The following is a 25,064-nucleotide window of genomic DNA, read 5'->3' on the forward strand; positions in this document are numbered from 1 at the left end:
ACATATTTCCTTACATTCAGTTAAGTTCAACCATAACTTACAAGAATTCTCAGCGCTTCCAGCAACTATGCTAAGCCCTGTTGTGGATAACACATAAATAGAAGACCCAAGTCCCTGAACTCAGAGAGCTTATGGAATCAAAGGCAAGATCAGACTCAGGAATGAAGAATGAAAGAGTATATGGAAGCAAATCCCAAACTGAAGAACATCATCAAATATGTGTATTACAGACAGGAATTACAGTACATCCTCTAGAAGGATCACATTTGTGTCATTCAAAGCATCACATCAGCCTTTACTGTGGATGCTGATGGTAGTTAGGCTGTTAATTTTCCCACTCTTTCTTTTGTACAACAAAGATCCATTTCTCCATAGTGGTTGGGGATTGTGGTATCTTGGTCTAATAAAACTATCTTCCCAGTTACATAAGAGAACTACAATTATGTTGTCCACAAATTCTCAAACACTAAAGAATCAGAACACATCTTTTATAAAAGTTCATGATAATTCAAGAGGCACTTCATGGGCTGGAAATGCATTGGGGCCATTAATATATATACTAATTATCATTTGACAGTAATAGAGAATAATTCTCTTTATTTAAACTCTCCAGTTTGAATTCTGGATAATCAATTCCCCCCATTTGTATAAAACTTTACATTTTTTGTGCTTTTATGTATGTTTGTACACTTCTTCCTCGTGGCAACCTATTATGAAATAGATGGACTAGGTATTCATAAGCCCCTTCACAAACTCAGTTCTAGTCAATGAACTTTAATGACTACCTACTATGTGCCAGTTACTGTGCTGGTGGTGTAAAAATATATACATTAAAGCCCTTGTTCTCAGAAGATCACAGGGGTTACTAAAACAATGTAAAGTTGTTGAAAATGCGAGCATGGCTCCTAACCCATGGCAATAGAAAATGTAATGGGAATACAAAAAAAGTAAGCTTTGATTCTGCCTCGATTAAAGGAAGGGGGAAGCCTCATAAAAGTGGTGGAACGCTGGGCCCTGATGGGAAAGTAAGATTTTTAACCGGGTAGAAAAGAAAGAAAGGGCATACTAGGCCAAAAAACTAGCATAAGCAAAGAAGGGAAAATGTGGACATGTATGATGAAATCTGGGACTGCTGAACACTCTTGTGGTCCTGTGTGGCCAGACATGAAGGTATGTGGCAGAGAGTGATAGGAAATGAAGCTGGAAATATAGACTTGGGTTAAATTGGGAAGGGGTTTGAATGCCATGCTGAAGAGCATATAATAATAACTGCTTCTAATTTTAGCATTTCCTATGTGCCAGGTAATGTGCTCCATGCTGTAAGTATGCAATCTCATTTTCTCCTCATAAGGGTTGCACACAACCAGTATTGTTTTCACCCATTTTATATTTAGCTCAGAATAGAAGTAGCAGAGCCAGGGTATAATCAGGTGTTTCTGATACCATAGCCTATGCCCTTAACCACTCTGCAACACTGCCTGACATACTTATTTCCCTGTTGTCAGGACACTCCTCCCTTCCTGTCAAGTCCCAGGAATACTTCCATCTTATTCCCCCTCTCTCAGCTCCCTCCTTTGACTCTTTCATATTATAATATCTCCCGACAACAAATTGAGGCTACTTCCTTAGTCTACCAGTTCCAACTGCAAGAATATTTGGGGGCACATTAGAGGTCAGCTAGTCCCTCAAACCTGGGTAGGGATCTTGCCTTTGGTTCATCAGGGTGACCCACCAACTGTTTCACTGGCAAAATGCCCCTGCCTATCCCATATCCACTGGAGTTATCTGGACAGCTCTGTGTGTATGGCAGGGGGAGATATAACAGGGTTAATCAATTTCTAAATCTTTCTTAGAATTTTATGGAGATTCATAAAGAACTTCAGAAGAAAAAAAAAAGTCACAGCCACCTACCTACTTTCCTAATGACAGCTTAGCTCTTCCCAGAGAAGAAATTTCCCATTTCTGGGTGTGAATGTAATTTTCTCTGCTTTGGAGCCATACCCTGTAATCTAGGGAAGTTGACATTTTCGATTCTGTAATAGGGTGAAGACATTGGTTTGATGATTTTCCTTTGCCAGAAGCTCTTTTTCTTTTATGGCATATGGCGGCCCAGGCTGCATCTGTTCTGATTGCCAAGAGTTTCACCATCCTCTGGGGAATCTTTACAAAGACAATGGGTCTAAAATTATAAAACCATCCCAAAGACCCTCTCCTATTACAACAAGAATCTCAGCCCCTTTAGCCTTTCTGTGGGAGTAAGTTTGTCACCTATTTAGGATCACTGATTTACATATGCAAACAAACATGCCTTACATTATATGTAATTTTGTATCCTTCCAACTAGCTTCATGCTTTTTTTTTTTTTTTTAATGTGGTCTTATGTGGTAAAGCAAGCAGGGTAAATACCACTGTCCTTCAATATATGAGGAAACTAAAGCCTAGAAAGACTTAGTATTTTTTAAAGGGAATTCAGTTTGGAGTGGAAGTAAAATTAGAATTCAGGTCTCCGTACTCTCAGCATTATGAAGACTCTACTTACATCACATTGCTTGAATAAGGCACAAATAAGTTGACCCTACTTCCCTAGGCACTTTAGTATTTGTATGTTATTTTTTTCCTTTATCACTTAAGAAATTCTGAGGCTCCTAAAGTTCTGGCTGAGGATCTCTAGCTACCTAGAACCAACTAGACATTTGGAGAGGCTCCAGGAAGAGCTGCTCCAGGGTTCAGCATATTGGCTAGGTGTACAGTTTCAATGTTGTTAGGTTAAGTGTTGGTAAGTCTCTTCTGTGCCATAGTAATCAATAATGCCTAATATTTATTTATTGTTTGCCATGTACCAAGCAGAGTAATATATGCTTTGGAGGGATTACCTCATTTACTCCTCCTAACAACCCTATGAAGTATGTGCTATTTTTAATCCTTATTTTTCATGCTTTAGCAGCTCAAGTCTGCTGCCACCCTAATACTGCAATATTAGGGACCTTCTAAAAGTTTGATGACAAAGACTAGAATTGAGAAGTTAATTCATCATGTGTTTTTCTCCCTAATTCTTGTCTGATTTATGTTTTTAACAGTTTTATTGAGTCATAAGTCATACCATGTAATTCAACCATTTCATGTGTATAATTCATTGTTTTTTTAAAGTATATTCACAAAGTGTTGCAACTATCACCATAATTAATTTTAGAGTATTTCCATGATGTCCAAGAGAACTGATCTCTCAATTTTGGTGATGCTTTATCTTACTTTATCTTAATTCAGTAGAGAATTGAATGTAGCCTGATTCTAAATCTATCCTGGCCAAAGATCTAGAGCTATGGTCACAAACGAAGGTTACAAGGAGCAAGAAGATAACATCAAAGAATGACCCTGCATCAATACTGGAGGGGACCCTGGCAGATCAGGAGGAGCCTGCCTTCTAAAAGGGAGCAGCTGCAACTGAGTCATTTTGAAATGTGGACTCAATTACTTCTCAAAAATAAGCCAGAAATATGGAATTTTATATAAAATTCTCTGATTTGTTTTTGCATGATAGCAACTGAAATTAAAAAAAAAAACCCTATGTGGGCAAAACAAGAAATATCTGTGGGCTGTATTCAAATCCTGAGTTACTGGTTTGTGATCTCTGCAATCTAGAAATAAGGAAACTCTCCCGAGTTTCAGTTTTCTTGACACTATCTTCCCCTACCTCTTGCCCATCTATCAAACTAGAAATAGAGTTCTCTGGCCTTAGGGCTTTGATTTGGGTATGGTTTTGCCCTAACATAAGGATATGGTACTAGAGAGCTTCCTGAGATGCCACAACAATAACCCTTCCTTCGTATTGATCCATCTTAGATCTGTGCTCATATCTCTGAAAAGAGACCTGAATGGTATATCCCTTGTGATATTCAAGAGAGACTAACAAATTTATCCTACTGGGGATCCATACCTGATGCCCATACTCAAGATGTCTCCAGGAGTCATTCTGAAGTGAAGTGCTTCTGGCTCTCTCATCCTCTGATAGTATCCCTAACATCAAGACAGTCTGGTTTGCTACAGAGCATCCAGCACTGATATATGTCCTCCTCCTTTGGATCACACTGTCTACCAGGTGCTATTGCCTGCCTATCACCATCAGGGCTAATTCTAAGGGTTGCACCTGTATGAATATCTACTTAAAGGTTGTGTTAAGAATTAGAAATAATGTGTACTAAATCCCTGGGATAGCGTGTGGCCCTTGACAGGTGCTCATTAAAAACACAACTACTGATTATAATTCTGCTGGGGTTTGAGAGCAAACAGGGATTTCTGGTGAGAGGGAAAAAAATAGCAGCTGTTGGCCAGCCCACCTTAAATGCAAGGTTTCTTAGATGTTGGAGCCCATCTGCAGGAATAAGTACATAAGCATAGCCTTTCCTCAACCTGGGCCTCACCTTGCCCCTATATCCCTTTTTCCTAGTGCACATAAGAATACATGGCACCAGTTAGAATACCAGCTAGAGCTATGGATGTTTGTTTGGGTTACTAAGCCCACCAGGTAAAAGGAACATTGGCCTGACACTGAACACAGCGAACCACTGCATCCATTCTCTTGGCAAGTCATATACAAGTGCTGTTCCTGAAGGTTCACACCTCACAGGCATCAGCTTTACACTAATAAAAACTGTAATTTTAAAACAACATCATACCTTTTTATCCACTATGTTCAATGCTGAATGGCTTGAAATAAGATAGGTAGGAAGATGTTGTGGGTTAAATTGTGTCCCCCCAAAAGATGTATTGAAGTCATAACCCCTGGTATCTATGAATGCAGCCTTATTTTGAAATAGGGTCTTTGCAAATGTAATCAAGTTAAAATGAGGTCATACTGGAGTAGGGTGGGCTCTTAATCCAGTAAGACTTGTGTCCTTGTAAGAAAAGGAGAAAAGACACAGAGATAGACACACACACAGAAGACTGCCATGTGACTACATGGGCAGACACTGGTGTTATAAAACTGCAAGCAAAAGGAATGCCAAGGACTGCCAGTAAAAGCCAGAAGCCAGGAGACAGAGGCTGGCCCTGCCAATGCCTTGATTTTGGACTTCTAAAAACTTCCAGAACTGTAAGAGAATAAATTTCTGTTGTTTTAAGTCATGCAGTTGTGATGGCTTGTTATGACAGCACTAGGAAACTAATATAGGACATACAGCAAAAGGAGCATGCGCTTGGAAGTCAGACAAACCTGAGTTCAAATCCTGGCTCTGCCATTTTTTAACTGTGGCCTTGAGCAGATTAACATCTCCTTAAACAGTTCTGTCTACTAATCAATAGAAAAGAATAACACTAACTATCCCTTGGGTTATTATGAGCATTAAAAAATATTTAAATTTGAAAACACCTATCACTTAACAAGAGTGATTGTTTTCCATCATTATAAACACATTTCTGCAAACAATTTGGTACAAAGATACATAAAAGCTTCACATGTGCATACCTTATGATCCACTATTTTCTAAGGTAGATACGTAACAGTAATTTCTAAGGTATACACCTACTCCTAAATATATACCTGGCTGAAATGAATACACCACAGTGTTCATAGTAGCAGCATTCATGATAGCAAAAATGTCACATGCCCATTAAGAGTAAAGTGAATAAATAAATTGTGGTATATTCACAAGATGAAATATTATATAGCAATTCAAATGAATGCCCTATATGGGGTGACTGGGTGGCTCAGTCCATTAAGCGTCTGACTTTGGCTCAAGTCATGATCCTGGAACCTTGGGATCGAGCCCCACATTGGGCTCCCTGCTCAGTGGGGAGCCTGCTTCTCCCTCTCCCTCTGCCTTTCCCCTTGCTCACGTTTTCTCTCTCTCAACTAAATAAATAAAAATCTTTTAAAAAAAATGAATGCCCCATAATTACAAATATTGTAAATATGTTAAATGAGAGAGGTCAAAAACAAAATAACTATATACTCTGATTCCAAACATATAAAAATTTAAAAATCTGGCTAAACTAGTATATACTATTAGAAGTCTTGATAGTGCTTACCCTTGGAAGTTGGGATTGAATGAGGCATGAGGGAGGCTTCTGAAGTACTGGTAACATCTTGTTTCCAGATGAGTTGGTTATATGGGTGTGTTCATTTTGTGAAAATTTTTCAAGCTGTGCACTTATGATATGTGCATTTTTCTGTATGCACAGTATATTTTAATAAAAACATTAAAAACTTCATACAATTTGACCTAGTAATTCAACATTTAAAAAATGTCCTAAGAGAAAACCAAATATATGTCAGAATAGTCAGCATAGAAATATATGTAATAGATAGTACAAAGAAATTTATGCAAATATCCAACAGGAGAGACATGGTTTAGTCATTTATGATATACTCATATAATAGACTTTAGGTGACAAAGAGTTTTTTATATCCAGTCTTTCAGATAGGGAGTTCTTATTTTTTTGAAGAACTCTAATAGACTGTTAGTTAAAGGGATCTTAAAGATAGGTGTAACCTCTTACTTTGTGCCTATGTTTTGTTCTGTTTCTTTTCATTTATAAGGAGGGAAAGTAAGTTGCCTAAGAAATGTGTCTGTCCAAGTCAGCTTGTATTCATATCAAAACCAGAAGAAAGGAAGAGCAAGATGGCAGAGGAGTAGGAGACCTAAATTTCGTCTAGTACCAGGAATTCAGCTAGATAGGGATCAAACTATTCTGAACACCTACGAACTCAACAGGAGCTCAAAGAAAAGAATAGCAACAACTCTCTGAACAGAAAAGCAACCACTTTCTGGAAGGTAGGATGTGCAGAGAAGTGAATCCGAGGTGATATTCGGGAGGATAGACAGCGGGGGAGGGGCCTCCGTCAGCCGCTTCTGGCAAGTGATAGAGCCACGGGGCACAAAATCGGAACTTTTAGAAGTCGGCTCCGCTGAGGGACATCGCTCCAGTGGATAAGCGGGGGGTGGAACCCTCGTGGGACAGTGTGGTCTCAGGACCCTCGGGGTCACAGGAAGACCGGGGGTGCCTGAGTGCGGCAGAGCCCCCAGGTATCGGAGCAGGGAAGCCGGCTGCAGAGACGGAGCCGAGGCGCGGGCTCTCAGCTCGGGGTGGCCATAAACCATGATCTGCGGCACAGTCGGGCCACTGCTCTTCCAGCAGGGACCCAACAAGCGGCAGATCCGGGGAGACTCACCTTCTTCCCCCGGGAGGAGTGGCGCAGGAGCGCACCGCAGGGATCTGCTGGGTTTGGAGACTCCACACGGGGTCGGGCGCCAGAGATAGAAACGCTCGGTCACAGGGCGGGTGAGCACGGAGTGCGGCCGGAGACCGGGGAGACGGGAGTGACTGACGGCTTTTCTCTGGGGGCGCACTGAGGAGTGGGGCCCCGAGTTCTCGGCTCCTCTGGGGCGGAGACTGGGAGGCCGCCATTTTCACTCTCGGCCTCCAAAGCTGTACGGAAAGCTTGCAGGGAACAAAAGCTCCAGAGAGCAAACCCGAGCAGATGACTTAGCCCTGACCGGGCAAGGCCGGGGGCAATTCCGCCTCCGGCAAAGACATTTGGGAACCAGGGCAACGGGCCCCTCCCCCAGAAGATCAGCAGGAACAGCCAGCCAACACCAAGTTTACTGATCAATGAGAACGGCAGAACTCCAGCTCTAGGGGAATACTGCACATAGAATTCATGGTTTTTTCCCCATGATTCTTTAGTCTTTCAAAGTTAATTTTTTTTTAATTTTCTTTTTCTTATTTTTTTTTTGAATTTTTCTTTTTCCCTTTTTCAACCAACATCTTATCAATCTCTTTTTTAAAAAAGCTTTTTTATTTTTCATTTTTAGAGTCATATTCTATCCCTTCATAGTAGTTACCCTTATTTTTGGTATATATATATAAGTTGTTCTCTCTTTAAAATTTTGTGATACAGTTTCTTCTAACAGACCAAAATATACCCTAAATCTCTAGTGTATGGCTTTGTTCTAGTCTCTTGCCTGATCACATTCTCTCCCTTTCGTTTTTTTAATCCTCTTCTTTCTTTTTTCAACCAACTTCCTATCAATTCCTTTTATAAAATCTTTTATAATTTTCATCTTTACAGTCATATCCAATCCCTTCATCGTATTAACCCTTATTTTTGTACATATATAAGTTTCTCTTTCTTTAAAATTTTGGGAGGCACTTTCTTCTAACAGACCAAAATACGCCCAAAATCTAGTGTGTGGCACTGATCTATGCACCAGCCTGATCATATTTGATCATATTCTATTTGTTTTTGTTTTTGTTTTTGTTTGCTTGTTTTTACCTTTTTCTTTTCCTTTTTTTTAATTTTTCTTTCTTTGCCTTTCTTTTCCCTGATTTCAGGTCTCTTCCGATTTGTTTAGTGTATATTTTCTGAGGACGTTGTTACCCTGTTAGCATTTTGGTCTGTCATTCATCTATTCTCCTCTGGACAAAATGACAAGATGGAAAAAATCACCTGGAAAAAAGAGAACAAGAGGCAGTACTGACTGCCAGGGACCTAATCAATACAGACATTAATAAGATGTCAGAACTAAAGTTCAGAATGATGATTGTAAAGATACTAGCTGGGCTTGAAAAAAGCATGGAAGATATTAGAGAAACCCTTTCTGGAGAAATAAAAGACCTATATCTAAGCACGTCAAAATCAAAAAGGCTATTAATAAGGTGCAATCAAAAATGGAGGCTCTAACTGCTAGGATAAATGAGGCAGAAGAGAGAATTTGTGATATAGAAGACCAAATGATGGAAAATAAAGCAGCTGAGAAAAAGAGAGATAAACAATTACTGGATCACAAAGGCAGAATTCGGGAGATAAGTGATACCATAAGGTGAAACAACATTAGAATAATTGGGATCCCAGAAGAAGAAGAAAGAGAGAGAGGGGCAGAAGGTATACTGGAGCAAATTATAGCAGGGAACTTCCCTAATTTGGGGAAGGAAACAGGCATCAAAATCCAGGAGGCACAGAGAACCCACCTCAAAATCAACAATAATAGGTCAACACCCCGATATCTAATAGTAAAACTTACGATCTCAGAGACAAAGAGAAAATCCTGAAAGCACCTCGGGAGAAGAAATCTGTAACCTACAATGGTAGAAACATTAGACTGGCAACAGACCTATCCACAGAGACCTGGCAGGCCAAAAGGACGGGCATGATATATTCAGAGCACTAAATGAGAAAAATATGCAGCCAAGAATACTATATCCAGCTAGGCTGTCACTGAAAATAGAAGGAGAGATAAAAATTTTCCAGGACAAGCAAAAACTAAAGGAATTTGCAAACACGAAACCAGCCCTACAAGAAATATTGAAAGGGGTCCTCTAAGCAAAGAGAGAGCCTAAAAGTAACATAGACCAAAAGGAACACAGACAATATACAGTAACAGTCACCTTACAGGCAATACAATGGCACTAAATTCATGTCTTTCAATAGTTACCCTGAATGTAAATGGGCTAAATGCCCCAATCAAAAGACACAGGCTATCAGATTGGAAAAAAAAACAAGACCCATCGATATGCTGTCTGCAAGAGACTCATTTTAGACCCAAAGTCACCCACAGATTGAAAGTGAGGGTGCGGAAAACCATTTACCATGCTAATGGACACCAAAAGAAAGCTGGGGTGGCAATCCTTATATCAGACAACTTAGATTTTAAACCAAAGACTATAATAAGAGATGAGGAAGGACACTCTATCCTACTTAAAGGGTCTATCCAATAAGAAGATCTAACAATTGTAAATATCTATGCCCCTAACATGGGAGCAGCCAATTATATAAGGCAATTACTAACAAAAGCAAAGAAACACATTGACAACAATACAATAATAGTGAGGGACTTTAACACCCCCCTCACTGAAATGGACAGATCATCTAAGCAAAAGATCAACAAGGAAATAAAGGCTTTAAATGACACACTGAACCAAATGGACTTCACACATATATTCAGAACATTCCATCCCAAAGCAACAGAATACACATTCTTCTCTAGTGCCCATGGAACATTCTCCAGAATAGATCACATCTATGTCACAAATCAGGTCTCAACCGGTACCAAAAGATTGGGATCATTCCTTGCATATTTTCAGACCACAATGCTTTGAAACTAGAACTCAGTCACAAGAGGAAAGTTGGAAAGAACTCAAATACATGGAGGCTAAAGAACATCCTACTGAAGAAAGAATGGGTCAACCAGGAAATTAAAGAAGAATTTTAAAAATTCATGGAAACAAATGAAAATGAAAACACAACTGTCCAAAATCTTTGGGATGCAGCAAAGGCAGTCCTAAGAGGAAAGTATATAGCAATACAAGCCTTTCTCAAGAAACAAGAAAGGTCTCAAGTACACAACCTAACCCTACACCTAAAGGAGCTGGAGAAAGAACAGCAAATAAAGCCTAAACCCAGCAGGAGAAGAGAAATAATCAAGATCAGAGCAGAAATCAATGAAATAGAAACCAAAAGAAGAGTAGAACAGAGCAACGAAACTAGGAGCTGGTTCTTTGAAAGAATGAATAAGATTGATAAACCCCTCTCCAGACTTCTCAAAAAGAAAAGAGAAATGACCCAAATAAATAAAATCATGAATGAAAGGGGAGAGATCACAACCAACACCAAAGAAATACAAACAATTATAAGAACATATGATGAGCAACTCTATGCCAGCAAATTAGATAATCTGGAAGAAATGGATGCATTCCTAGAGATGTATCAACTACCAAAACTGAACCAGGAAGAAACAGAAAACTTGAACAGACCTATAACCACTAAGGAAATTGAAGCAGTCATCAAAAATCTCCCAAAAAACAAAAGCCCAGGGCCAGATGGCTTCCCAGGGGAATTCTACCAAACATTTCAAGAAGAATTAATACGTATTCTTCTGAAACTGTTCCAAAAAATGGAAATGGAAGGAAAACTTCCAAACTCGTTTTATGAGGCCACCATTACCTTGATCCCAAAACCAGACAAAGACCCCATCAAAAAGGAGAACTACAGACCAATATCCTTGATGAACATGGATGCAAAAAAATCTCACCACAATACTAGCCAATAGGATCCAACAGTACATTAAAAGGATTATTCACCACGACCAAGTGGGATTTATCCCTGGGCTGCAAGGTTGGTTCAACATTCGCAAATCAATCAATGTGATACAATACATTAATAAAAGAAAGAACAAGAACCATATGGTCCTCTCAATAGTTGCAGAAAAAGCATTTGACAAAGTACAGCATCCTTTCTTGATCAAAACTCCAGAGTATAGGGATAGAGGGTACATACCTCAATATCATAAAAGCCATCTATGAAAAACCCACAGCGAATATCATTCTCAATGGGGAAAAACTGAGAGCTTTCCCCCTAAGGTCAGGAACATGGCAGGGATGTCCACTATCACCGCCGCTATTCAACATAGTACTAGAAGTCCTAGCCACAGCAATCAGACAACAAAAAGAAATAAAAAGCATCCAAATCGGCAAAGAAGAAGTCAAACTCTCACTCATTGCAGATGATATGATACTTTATGTGGAAAACCCAAAAGACTCCACCCCAAAACTGCTAGAACTCATACAGGAATTCAGTAAAGTGGCAGGATAGAAAATCAATGCACAGAAATCAGTGGCATTCCTATACACCAACAACAAGACAGAAGAAAGAGAAATTAAGGAGTCGATCCCATGTACAATTGCACCCAAAACCATAAGATACCTAGGAATAAATCTAACCAAAGAGGCAAATGATCTCTACTCAGAAAACTATAGGGTACTCATGAAAGAAATTGAGGAAGACACAAAGAAATGGAAAAATGCTCCATGCTCATGGATTGGAAGAACAAATATTTTGAAGATGTCAATGCTACCTAGAGCAATCTACACATTCAATGCAATCCCTATCAAAATACCATCAACTTTTTCCAAAGAAATGGAACAAATAATCCTAAAATTTGTATGGAACCAGAAAAGACCCCGAATAGCCAGAGGAATGTTGAAAAAGGAAAGCAAAGCTGGTGGCATCACAATTCCGGACTTCAAGCTCTATTACAAAGCTGTCATCATCAAGACAGTATTGTACTGGCCCAAAAAACAGATACCTAGATCAATGGAACAGAATAGAGAGCCCAGAAATGGACCCTCAACTCTATGGTCAACTCATCTTCGACAAAGCAGGAAAGAATGTCCAATGGAAAAAAAGACAGTCTCTTCAACAAATGGTGTTGGGAAAATTAGACAGCCACCTACAGAAGAATGAAACTGGACCATTTCTTTACACCACACAAAAAAATAGACTTAAAATGGGTGAAAGACCTCAATGTGAGACAGGAGTCCATCCAAATCCTAAAGGAGAACACAGGCAGCAACCTCTTCGACCTCAGCCGCAGCAACTTCTCCCTAGAAACATCGCCAAAGGCAAGTGAAGTAAGGGGAAAAATGAACTGTTGGGACGTCATCAAGATAAAAAGCTTTTGCACAGCAAAGGAAACAGTCAACAAAACCAAAAGACAACCAACAGAATGGGAGAAGATATTTGTAAATGACATATCAGATAAAAGGCTAGTATCCAAAATCTATAAAGAACTTATCAAACTCAACACCCAAAGAACAAATGATCCAATCAAGAAATGGGCAGAAGACATAAACAGACATTTTTCCAAAGAAGTCATCCAAATGGCCAACAGACACATGAAAAAGTGCTCAACATCACTTGGCATCAGGAAAACCCAAATCAAAACCTCCATGAGATAACACCTCACACCAGTCAGAATGGCTAAAATTAACAAGTCAGGAAATGACAGATGTTGGCGGGGATGCAGAGAAAGGGGAACCCTCCTACACTGTTGGTGGGAATGCAAGCTGGTGCAGCCACTCTGGAAAACAGTATGGAGGTTCCTCAAAAAGTTGAAAATAGAGCTACCATATGACCCAGCAATTGCACTACTGGGTATTTACCCCAAAGATACAAATGTAGGGATCCAAAGGGGTAGGTGCACCCCGATGTTTATAGCAGCAATGTCCACAATAGCCAAACTATGGAAAGAGCCAAGATGTCCATTGACAGATGAATGGATAAAGAAGAAGTGGTAGATATATACAATGGAATATTATGCAGCCATCAAAAGGAATGAAATCTTGCCATTTGCAATGACATGGATGGAACTGGAGGGGGTATTATGCTGAGCGACATAAGTCAATCAGAGAAAGACAAGTATCATATGACCTCACTGATATGAGGAATTCTTAATCTCAGGAAACAAACTGAGGGTTGCTGGAGTGGTGGGGGGTGGGAGGGATGAGGTGGCTAGGTGATAGACATTGGGGAGGGTATGTGCTATGGTGAGCACTGTGAATTGTGTAAGACTGTTGAATCACAGACCTGTACCTCTGAAACAAATAATACATTATGTATTAAAAAAAAAAAAAGAAGATAGCAGGAAGGGTAGAATGATGGGGGGGAAATCGGAGGGGGAGACGAACCTTTAGAGACTATGGTTCTGAGAAACAAACTGAGGGTTCTAGAAGGGAGGTGGGTGGGAAGATGGGTTAGCCTGTTGATGGCTATTAAAAGAGGGCACGTACTGCATGGAGCACTGCGTGTTATACACAAACAATGAATCATGGAACACTACATCAAAAACTAATGATGTAATATATGGTGATTAACATAACATAATAATAGTAATAAAAAGAAACAGAAGAAAATGAAAGAGGAATGAATTAGGATTAGGCCACACACTGTTTTAACTTGAATAATAGTTAATCATCCAGTTATCTGAGAGATAGCCAGGGTTTTAACTAACATAGAATATTCAATATATAGTGCCGAAATAATTGGTTAGCCATTGGGAAGAGAAATAAAAGTAGATCACCATTTTATTTCTTACACCAGAATAAAGCCCAGATGGACCAAAGTGGGTAACTGCAAAAGCAGCAGAAGAGAACATGGGAGAATTTTTATAGAAGCAATTTTGCAATGTGGAAGGTTGGGTTTTTTTTTTTAAGATTTTATTTATTTATTTGAGAGAGAGGATGAGAGAGAGAGCATGAGAAGGGGAAGGGTCAGAGGGAGAAGCAGACTCCCTGCTCAGCAGGGAACCTGATGTGGGACTTGATCCCAGGACTCCAGGATCAGGACCTGAGTAGAAGGCAGTCACTTAACCAACTGAGCCACCCAGGCACCCTGGAAGGTTGTTCTAAGTGAAACTCAAACCCTTGAAGCCCTAAAGGCAAATGACTGATAGATAGGACAATAAAACATTTAAAATATTTTCATGGGAAAATTAATATGAGAAAAATTCTTAGAAAAATTGAAAGCAGAAAGAAAAGTCTTTAAAATTTCCTTAATAGATAAAGAGCTTTCACAAATCAAAAAAAAAAAAAAAAGAAAGAAAAGAAAAACCCCAAACCCCACAATTCAACAACAACAACAAAAAAAAAAAAATGAGGAAAAGAAATGAATGAGAAATTCACAGAAAAATACAAATGGCACATGAAAATAGCTAAACTTTTTTAGTACTTATAATAGGATAAGTACTGTTCCAAGTGATCTACACATTTGTTTCTCTCAGCAACCCAAAAAGTAGGTACTGACATGATTTTCATAGCTAAAGAAACTGAGACACAGAGAGGTTAAGTGACCTGCCAAAAGCCATACAATGATAAATAAAGGTGCTGGAGTTTTAACTTATATTTCATTGTATATACCCTTTTACTATTTGAATATTTTTACCATGTGCATATAATATATTATTTTTGACTTAAAAATAATGCCACCTCTTAAATACAGAGATTGCCAGAGGGGAGGTGGGTGGATGGGTGGATGGGTGAAATAGGTGAATGAGATTAACAGTACACTTATCTTGATGAGCACTGAGTAATACGTAGAATTGTTGAATCACTATATTGTACACCTGAAACTAATATAGCACTATTTTTTTGTTGTTTTTTAGTTTTTTAGGTTTTTTTATTATGTTATGTTAATCACCATACATTACATCATTAGTTTTTGATGTAGTGTTCCATGATTCATTGCTTGCATATAACACCCAGTGCTCCATGCAGTACATGCCCTCCTTAATACCCATCACCAGGCTAACCCATCCTCCCACCCCTCTCCCCTCTAGAACCCTCAGTTTGTTTCTCAGAGTCCACAGTCTCTCATGGTTCGTCTCTCCTTCCGATTTCCCCCCCTTCATTTTTTCCTTCCTGCTATCTGCTTCTTCTTCTTCTTCTTTTTTTTTTTTTTAACATATAATGTATTATTTGTTTCAGAGGTACAGGTCTGTGATTCAACAGTCTTACACAATTCACAGCGCTCACCATAGCACATACCCTCCCCAATGTCTATCACCCAGCATACTGGAATTTAAAAAGTTAAAAATAAAAAAAATAATGCCAACAACAAAAATAATTACATGGAATATTGAAATGTTCAATATGGGCTGAATGAATGTGTCCAGATTCGGATTCAACTAATATTTATTAGGGCTTAATATGAACCAGATTTTATTCTAAGCACCATCATCAACCCACTGGGTAAACTGGGAAGGCAAAGACTCTGTAAAGTACATTTTTCTGTCTTTTTCTCAAGAACTATAGGAGAAAGCCCACACTTACTTTCTTATTTGCTACTAGACTACAGATGAGTAGGTGATACAGTTTTTGTTGTTGACATAACCCTCTATTTCTTTACTTTTTCTCAACAATTATAACAACCACCATTTACTGAGTTCCTATTATGTGTCAAATGCTGCAATTTATAATTCCTATTTCATACTAACAACCCTATGAGGTAGACATTATTCTAACCTTCACACATAGAAGAGGGATCTAAGCCTAAGAGAAATTAAGTAACTTACTCAAGATTATATAACTTAAGTAACTTACAGCCCAGGTCTGTTTGTCTATAAAGCCCTGATCATAACTAGTATATGATTTTACCTTCCTAATTTTAGGAAAAATAAATAATAGCTACCACTTAATGGGAACTTACTATGTTCCTGGAATGGTAAACACTTTACATGAATTATTGCATTTAATGCTCATTATAACCCCATGACTTAGCTTAACAATTGTTATTCCTTTTGAAAGATGAGTGAATTGATACGGGGTGGGGGAGTGGTATTTAACATGTCTAAGATTATTCAGCTAATAGGTGAAATAGTCAGGGTTTGAACAGGGTTATCTCCATGGCTTCAGAGCCTGTGTTCTTTATTCTAAATCATACAGCCTAATAGAGTAGCTGAGTGAATAAAAAAATATAAGGCCAAAATGTATGCTGCCTAAAGGACATTTCAGCTTGAAGGACACACATAGGTTCAAAGTGAAGGGATGGAAAAAGATATTCCATGCACATGGAAACCAAAAGAGAGCAAAGGTAACTATACTTATGTCAGACAAAATAGAATTTAAGTCAAAAACTCTAACAAGAGATAAAGGAGATCATTATATAATGATAAAATGGTCAATTCATCAATAAGACATAATAATTATAAATATATATGCACCCAACTTTGCAGAACCTAAATACATTCAGCAAATAATAACAGATCTGCCAGGAGTAATAGAAAACAATATAACAGTAGGGGACTTCAATACCCCACTTTCAACAATGAATAGATCATCTAGACAGAAAATTAATAAGAAACATTTGGACTTGAACTATATTTAGACCAAATGGACCTAACAGAGATATAGAGAACATTCCATCCAAGAGTAGCAGAATACACATTCTTCTCAAATTCATGTAGAACTTTCTCCAGGATAGATCAAATGTTAGTTACAAAACAAATCTCAGCAAACTTAAGATAACTGAAATTATATCAAGTATCTTTTCCAACCATAATGTTATGAAACTAAAAATCAATAATAGGAGGACAACTGGAAAATTCATAATTATGTGGGTATTAAACAACACACTCCTGAACAAGCAATAGGTCAAAAAAGAAATCAAAAGGGGCGCCTGGGTGGCTCAGTTGGTTGAGCGACTGCCTTCGGCTCAGGTCATGATCCTGGAGTCCCGGGATCGAGTCCCGCATCGGGCTCCCTGCTCGGCAGGGAGTCTGCTTCTCCCTCTGACCCTCCTCCCTCTCATGCTCTCTGTCTCTCATTCTCTCTCTCGCAAATAAATAAAATCTTTAAAAAAAAAAAAAATTTTCTTTAAAAAAAAAAAAAGAAAAAAGAAATCAAAAGAGAAATTTTAAAAAATTTATTACAACAAACAAAAATGGAAATACAACATACCAAAACTCATGGGTTTCAGCAAAAGAAGTGCTAAGAAGGAAGCTTATAGCAATAAATGCCTACATTAAAAAAAGAAAAAAGAAAGATCTAAAATAAATAACCTAACTTTACACCTCAAAGAACTAGCAGAACAAGAACAAACTAAGCCCACAGTTAGCAGAAGGAAGGAGATAACAAACATCAAAGCAGAAATAAATGAAATAGAAAAACAATATAAAAGATCAGCAAAACTAAGAGTTGGGATTTTTTGAGAAGATAAACAAAATTGGCAAACCTCTAGCTAGACTCCCAATAAAGAAAGAAAGAGAACTCAAATAAAATAATAAATGAAAAAAGCATTACAACTGGTATCACAGAAATATAAAGGATCATAAGGGATGACTATGAGCAACTGTAAGCGAACAAACTGGACAACCTAAAAGAAATGGGTAAATTCCTAGGAACATACAACCTACCAAGTGAGTCATGAAGAAGTAAGAAAATCTGAACAGACCAATAACAAGGAAGGAGATTGAATCAGTAATCAAAATCCTCCCAACAAATGAAAAGATGAGGATCAGATGGCTTCATGGGTGAATGCTAACATTTAAAGAATTGATGTCAAACCTTCTGAAACTTGTCCAAAAAAAATTAAAGAGGTGGGAATACCCCCAAACTCATTTTATGAGGCCAGCATTACCCTGATACCAAAGATAAGGATAGTATAAGAATATAAAACTACAAGTCAATATCCCTGATGTATATAGATGCAAAAATTCTCAACAAAATACCAAAAAACCAAATTCAATGGCACATTAAAAGGTTCATGTACCATGGTCAAGTGGAATTTATTCCTGGGATGCAAGCATGGTTCAACATATGTAAACCAATAAATGTGATACACCACAATAGAATGGATGACAAAAATCACATGATTATCTCCATAGATGTGGAACGAGTATATGACAAAATTCAAAATCTTTTCATGATAAAAACTCAACAAAATTTGGTATAGAAGTAATGTACTCCAACATAATAAAAAGTATATATGACAAACCCATAGCTAACATCATACTCAATAGTAAAAGGTTGAAAGCGTTCCCTCTAAAATCAGAAACAAGAAAAGGGTGCCAATCTCACTGAACCTATTCAACATAGTACTGGAAGTCCTAGCCAGAGCAATTAGAAAAGAAAGAAAGAAGAAAAAAAGAAAGAAAAAGAAAGAAGAAAGAAAGAAAGAAAGAAAGAAAGAAAGAAAGAAAGAAAGAAAGAAAGAAAGAAAAAAGAAAGAAAGAAAGAAAGAAAGAAAGAAGAAAGAAAGAAAAAGAAAGGAAGGAAGGAAGGAAGGAAGAAAGAAAAGAAAGAGAAAGAAAGAGAGAAAGGGAGAAAGAAAAGAAAGAAAGAGAAAGAAAGGGAGAAAGGGAAAGAAAGGGAGAGAAAGGGAGGAAGGGAGGAAGGGGGGAAGAGAGGTTATCCAAATAAAAAAAAAGTGGTTGTAAAATTTTCTGTTTGCTGATGGCATGATCTTATATTTAAGAAATCCTAGACTCTACCCAAAAACTGTTAGACCTAATAAATGAATTCAGTAAAGTTTCAGGATACAAAAATCAATATACAAAAATCAGTTGCATTTCTATATACTAACAATGAACTATCTGAAAAAGAAATAAAGTAATCCCATTTACAGTCACATCAAAAATAATAAAATAATTAGGAATAAATTTAACTAAAAAGTGAAAAATTTAGGGCACCCAGGTGTCTCAGTCGGTTAAGCGTCTGCCTTCGGTTTTAGGTCATGATCCCAGGGTCCTAGGATCGAGTCCCACGCCAGGCTCCCTGCTCTGCAGGGAGTCTGCTTTTCCCCCTGGTCCTCCCCCCACTCATTCTCTCAATCTCTCTCTCTCTTGCTCCCCTCTCAAAAAACAAAAAAATAAAATAAAATCTTTTTTAAAAAGTGGAAGATTTATACACCAAAAAATATAAGACAATGAAAAACTAAATTGAAGGGGACACAAATAAACGGAAAGATAGCTTGTGTTTATGGATCAGAAGAGTTAGTATTTCTAAAATGTGTATACTACCCAAAGTCATAGATTGACTGTAATTCCTATCAAAATTCCAATGGCATTTTTTATAGAAATAGAAAAAAAATCCTAAAATATTTATGAAACTACAAAAGACTATGAATAGCTAAAGCAGTCCTAGAAAAGAACAAAGCTGGAGGCATCACACTTCCTTATTTCAAACTATATTACAAAGCTATAGTAATCAAAACAGTATGGTAATGACATAAAACAGACAGACCAATGAAATAGAATCAATAACCCAGAAACAAACCCATGCATATATAGCTAACTAATATTCGACAAGGAAGCCAAGTATACGCAATGGGGAAAGGATAGTGTCTTCAATAAATGGATATCCACATACTATTTTATACCACTTATGAAAATGTACTCAAAGTGGATTAAGGACTTAAGCATAAGACCTGAAAACATGAAACTCCTAGAAGAAAACATAAGGTGGAGGAGAGCCTGGGTGGCTCAGTTGGTTAAGTATCTGACTCTTGGTTTCAGCTCAGATCATGATGTCAGGGTTATGAGATCAAGCCCCACATCAGGCTCTGTGCTCAGCGTGGAGCCTGCTTATCCCTCTCCCTCTGCTGCTCCCCACTCTCTCTCTAAAATAAATAAATAAATAAAATCTTTAAAAAAAAAGAAAAGAAAACATAGGGTGGAAAAGCCCCTTTGTATTTGTCTTGGCAATCAATTTTTGGATATGACACCAAAGTCACAATCAACAATAGCAAAAAATCAGTAAGTGGGACTACATTAAACTAAAAAGCTTCTACACAGCAAAAGAAACTGTCAATAGCATGAAAAGGCAACCTATGGAATGGAAGAAAACATTTGCAAACCACATATCTGATTAAGTGGCAAATATCCAAAATATGTAAGGAACTCATACAATTGAATAGTAAAACAATAAATAATCTAATTAAAAATGGGCAAAGGATCTGAATAAACATTTTCCCAAAAAAGATATTCAAGTGGCCAACAGGTACATGAAAAGGTGATCCACATCACTAATGATCAGAGAAATGCAAATCAAAATCACAATGAGATAGCACCTCACATCTGTTAGAATGACTATTCCCCAAAAGACAAGAGATAATGGGTATTGGCAAGAATGTGGAGAAAAGGGAACCCTCATGCAGTTTTGGTGGGAATATAAATTAATACAGCCACTATGGAAAACAGTATGGAGTATCCTCAAAAAAAAATAATAGAAGTACCATATGCTCCAGCAATCCCACTTCTGAGTATATAGTCAAAGAAGATGCAATCACTATTACAGAGATATCTGTACTCGCATGTTCTTGCAGCATTATTCATGATAGCCAAGACATGGAAACAACCTAAGTGTCCAGTGACAGATGAATGGATGAAGAAAATGCAATACACACACACACGTACATACATATATATATGTATATATACACATATGTGTGTGTACATATATACACATGTATATATATATATACATATCTACTTTATAGCTGAATAATATTCCAGTGTGTGTGTGTATGTATATATATACATATATACACATATATATATGTATATACACACTGGAATATTATTCAGCTATAAAATAGAAGAAAGTCCTGCCATTTGCAATAGCATGGATGGACGTTGAGGGCATTATGCTAAGTGAAGTAAGTCAGAGAAAGGCAAAAACTGTATATGATCTCACTTATATATAAAATCTAAAAACATCAAACTCAGAAACAGAGAATAGAATGGTGGTTGCCAGGGCTGAGTGGTGGGGGAAATGGGGAGATATTACTCATAGGGTACAAATGTTCAGTTATAGGATGAATAAGTTCTAAGGATATAATGTACAGTACGTTGAGTATAGTTATCAATACTGTATTGTATACTTGAAAGTTGTTATGAGAGTAGAGCTTTAATGTTCTCACCATAACAACAAAAGTAATAAAATGGTAATTATAGAGGTAAAGGATGTGTTAACCAACCTTTTCTCATCAGCATTTTGCAATATATACATGTATCAAATTATCACACTGTACACCTTAAACTTACACAATGTTACATGTCAATTATATCTCAATAAAGCTAGAAAAAAAAACCATACAGGCTATAGTTCAAGAGAAGGCCCTTTCAAACCAAATACTATTTTTCAACATCAAGATCCAGTCCAGTGCTTGGACCTACAGGAAACAGAAGAAAAGAATAATAGTCAACAGTCAATAGACCAGGTAAGGTGGCAGGATAAACACTCCAAAGCAAAGCAATCCTACACAGTATTAACTGAATGCTTGATAAGACTTCAGGGAAGACAGATAAGGAGACCACCTGAAGCCTTATAAAGGAGGCTACTTTCAGGGAGGAATGGGATTTGGTAGGTAGAAAAGAGAGGGGAAATAAAGCATTGTGAATGGCATGAGCAAAGGCTGAAAGGCAGAATTGAGTAAGTGTTTAAAGCTCACATCATCCCCACACTGGAGGAAATTATTTTCACCAGTCCACAAACAAAGATTCTTGAGAGGTAAGCAAGCTAATGCCAGCACTTTGCCTGTAGCCAAAAAGTGATGAGATTTATTCTTATTCTAGAGAGATGGAACCAGGAAGAATTATTTGAGGGGAATTCTTTGAAAAGAATGAGACTGCTAGACCGCATTCTATCTCTAAGTCACAATTTGTCTTTTGGTGAATTCCTGGTGCATTTGGCAAATCTGCCTCCAATCTAATTGCCACAGCCCAATTAAAAGCCAGTGTGTATGGAGTTATGGATTATTCACTTCTGTAAGCATCTACAAACATATGACTCCCCTACCACGCACCTATACTGCTATTAACATTAATACTTGAGTGGACTAGAGGGTTGCTGTTCAGGTCAAGTGATATAATAAAGATTAAAGTGTTGTGTAAATCATATAGCCAAATATGAAGTGTATTATTATAATAAATGACAAAGCCCCTAAAACGTTTGCATAGAAGTCTTCAAGGTCTCAGAGATTTTAGAGGGAAAAATCATGCTGGCTATATCTTGAAAATATAACAAAACTAAAGTAATATTAAATAAAATGTAAGTGTGCTAACACATAGGCATGGTACTTTTACTTTTTCAAAGGATTTTCTCATCCATTCTCTCATTTGATCCGCAAAACAACCTTATAAGCTAAGTAGGTACTAACCTTTAGAAGTATCACTTTGTTCTTTTTAAAAATGAAGATTAGTAAATTGCCTGAGGGAACACATTTTATTGGTAACAGCCACAAATCTAAAACTCAGGAATCTAGACTCCTAAATCCAGCCACACTGAATTAGAATCTCTAGGAGTTTTGTACTACTTTCCTATTACATCTATAACAAATTAACACAAACTCAGTGACTTAAACCAACAAAAATGTATTATCTTATAGTTCTGAAGGTCAGAATGTGAAATGGGTCTCAATCGAGGTGTCAGGAAGGGCTGTGTTCCTTCTGGAGCCTGTAAAGGAGAATCCATTTTCTTGCCTATTCCAGCTTAGAGAGGCTACCTGCATTTCTTGGCTCATGGTCCCTTCCTCCATTTTGAAGCCAGAAATTACATCCCATTGATCTCTGACTCCATCATCACATCTCAGATTCTAAGTCTCTTGCCTCCTTCTTTTACTTAGAAGGACCGCTGTGATTACATTGGACCCACCTGGATAATCCCTATCTCAAGTCTTTAATCATATTTGCAAACCCCCTTTTGCCACATAAGGTAACATATTCACAGGATCTGGGGTTAGGATGTGAACATCTTTGGGGGGGTACATCATTCTGCCTACCACAGATAGATCCCAAGAATCTGCATTTTAACATTCTCCAAGTGATTCTGATGTAGGACAACAACTGTAGACCAGTGGTCTCTGAACTTCATGAATTGTGCACACTTATCTGTAAACAAATTTAGTACTAATAATACTAATATATATTTCACAAACTATATACAAAAGAGAAGTAAAAAAAGGATGCAATGAAAGAAAATTAACAATAGAAGTTCTAAACTTTCTTACCATATCCCAAATCATTGTCGTGTGTACTCCTTAAGTTGCTCACTACTTTGGAAAATAGTGTTGTAGGTGAGGGTCAGCAAAGTTTTTTCTGTAAAAAAGCCATATAGTAAATATCTTCAACTTTGTATGCTATATAGTCGTATCGCAAATACTTAAGTCTGTCGTTGTAGTGCAAAAGAAGCCATGGATAATATGTAAACAAATGGACATGGCTGCTATAATAAAACTATTTACAAAAACAAGCAGCAGGCTGGTTTGGCCTGTGGATCATAGTTTGCCACAGGCTATTAGCTGTGTTATTCCTTTATGTCTTTCCTTTTTTGTACTGAGAATTCATTTCTGCTATGACACTTCATTATGCGGGTGCATATTTTCCCAAGGCGCTATCCACAATCATGACTATGAGTCTTAAGAAGTGTCAGTTGAAACTGGGAATTGTAGTGCAAACATTGTTCCTAGCCCACTACCCATCCATCTTGTTTCCCCTCCCTGACATACCTCCTCTTGCTACAGTCCTGTCTAGATATTTGGATGCAAAGTCAGACAAACCTAAAAGCTGGAGTAGGTCCAGGAGTTATTTCTTGAGTTTGAGCTAAAGAGAAATAGCCATTTTTTAAATCCTACTGAAAAATTTTCCCCTCTAAAGCTACCTATTTTCCTATAGTACAGATGTAATTACTAGAGGACAAGAGTCAATGAAGAAAAAAATGAAAGGAATGATGGAGTTTGTAATCACCATTTTAGAGCTTAAGAACACATATTGTATAGAATATTAGTGAGATGCTGTTCTCTTGTTTTCAATGAAGACTTTGTCTGCAATGGTTTCACACTGAAGCAAGAGAAATTTAGGATAGGCACTGATACCGAGAAAGTACAACAGTAGGCTCTTTGGAAAGATGGGATCACTTATGTTACTTTGGTCTGGTGGGATCAAGAAACTCTTGCCTCCAAAATGGACTATCTTCTCAGAGTCAAAGAGACCTTAGAATTTATTAAGCCAGATTCTTTCCTGTGGGAGAAACCACTTTGTCATCAGCCTTGACAGAGGTCTTTTATTATCTCCTGTGATGAGAGACTCAAAACTTCATTAGGTATCCCATATACTCTTTTCATAAAATTTTTCTTGCTTACCTTGAGCCAAAATATGCCTCCTGTAACCTCTTTGCCCTCTGACAATTGGCCCTGGTTGTTTCTCATAGAACCACACAGAATAAGCATAATTCCTTTTCTTCAAGGAAAAAAATGTCTTCAAAAAATTTTGCTATATCTTTCTTGTTTTATCTCCTCCAAACTAAAGATTATATTTCTTCAGTCATTCCTCATATGAAATGCTTTTTAGTTCCTTTCCAATGCTGGCTGTGTTCACATTTGTTAGTGTCCCTCTTATGATTTGGTATATAGAATTAGTTATTGTATTCCAGATGGAATCAAATTACCAATAGCTGATATTTTTTGAGTGTTACTATGTGTCTGATATAGTGCTAAGCCCTATAAATGCATTATTTGATTTAATCTTCCAACATTCTATGTGACAAGTGCTGTTAGTATCTGACTTTACACACGAAGAAACTGAGGCACAGAAGAAAAGTGAATTACCTAAGATCACACACCTAGTAAATGCTACAACTGGGATGTAAACTCAAGTCTGACTCCAAAGTCCATGCTCCACATCATTAATCTATGCATAACTGCTGCAGCCAGTGATGGGTTTTACCCAGCCATGTACTATAATTAGCTCATATTAGATTGTAGACAACTAATAAACAACAATTAAAGAAATCCAGAACTT

The 25,064-nt window shown here is 37.6% G+C and overlaps 1 protein-coding gene across 2 annotated transcripts in view; it reads right to left on the reverse strand.

The window, feature by feature from the left end:
- Positions 1-25,064, reverse strand: part of RTL4 (retrotransposon Gag like 4) — a 138,847-nt gene that overhangs the window by 41,518 nt on the left and 72,265 nt on the right. The window contains exon 1 of one of the 2 annotated variants that reach the window (XM_078063902.1): positions 23,276-23,340. The exons of the other annotated variant lie outside the window; for it this stretch is intronic. The gene's annotated coding sequence lies outside the window, so the exon portion shown is untranslated. Of the gene's footprint in view, positions 1-23,275; positions 23,341-25,064 lie in introns of those variants that run through there. 2 annotated transcript variants of the gene reach the window in all.

This window comes from Halichoerus grypus, chromosome X, assembly GCF_964656455.1.
Source record: "Halichoerus grypus chromosome X, mHalGry1.hap1.1, whole genome shotgun sequence".
NCBI classification, from domain to species: domain Eukaryota; kingdom Metazoa; phylum Chordata; class Mammalia; order Carnivora; family Phocidae; genus Halichoerus; species Halichoerus grypus.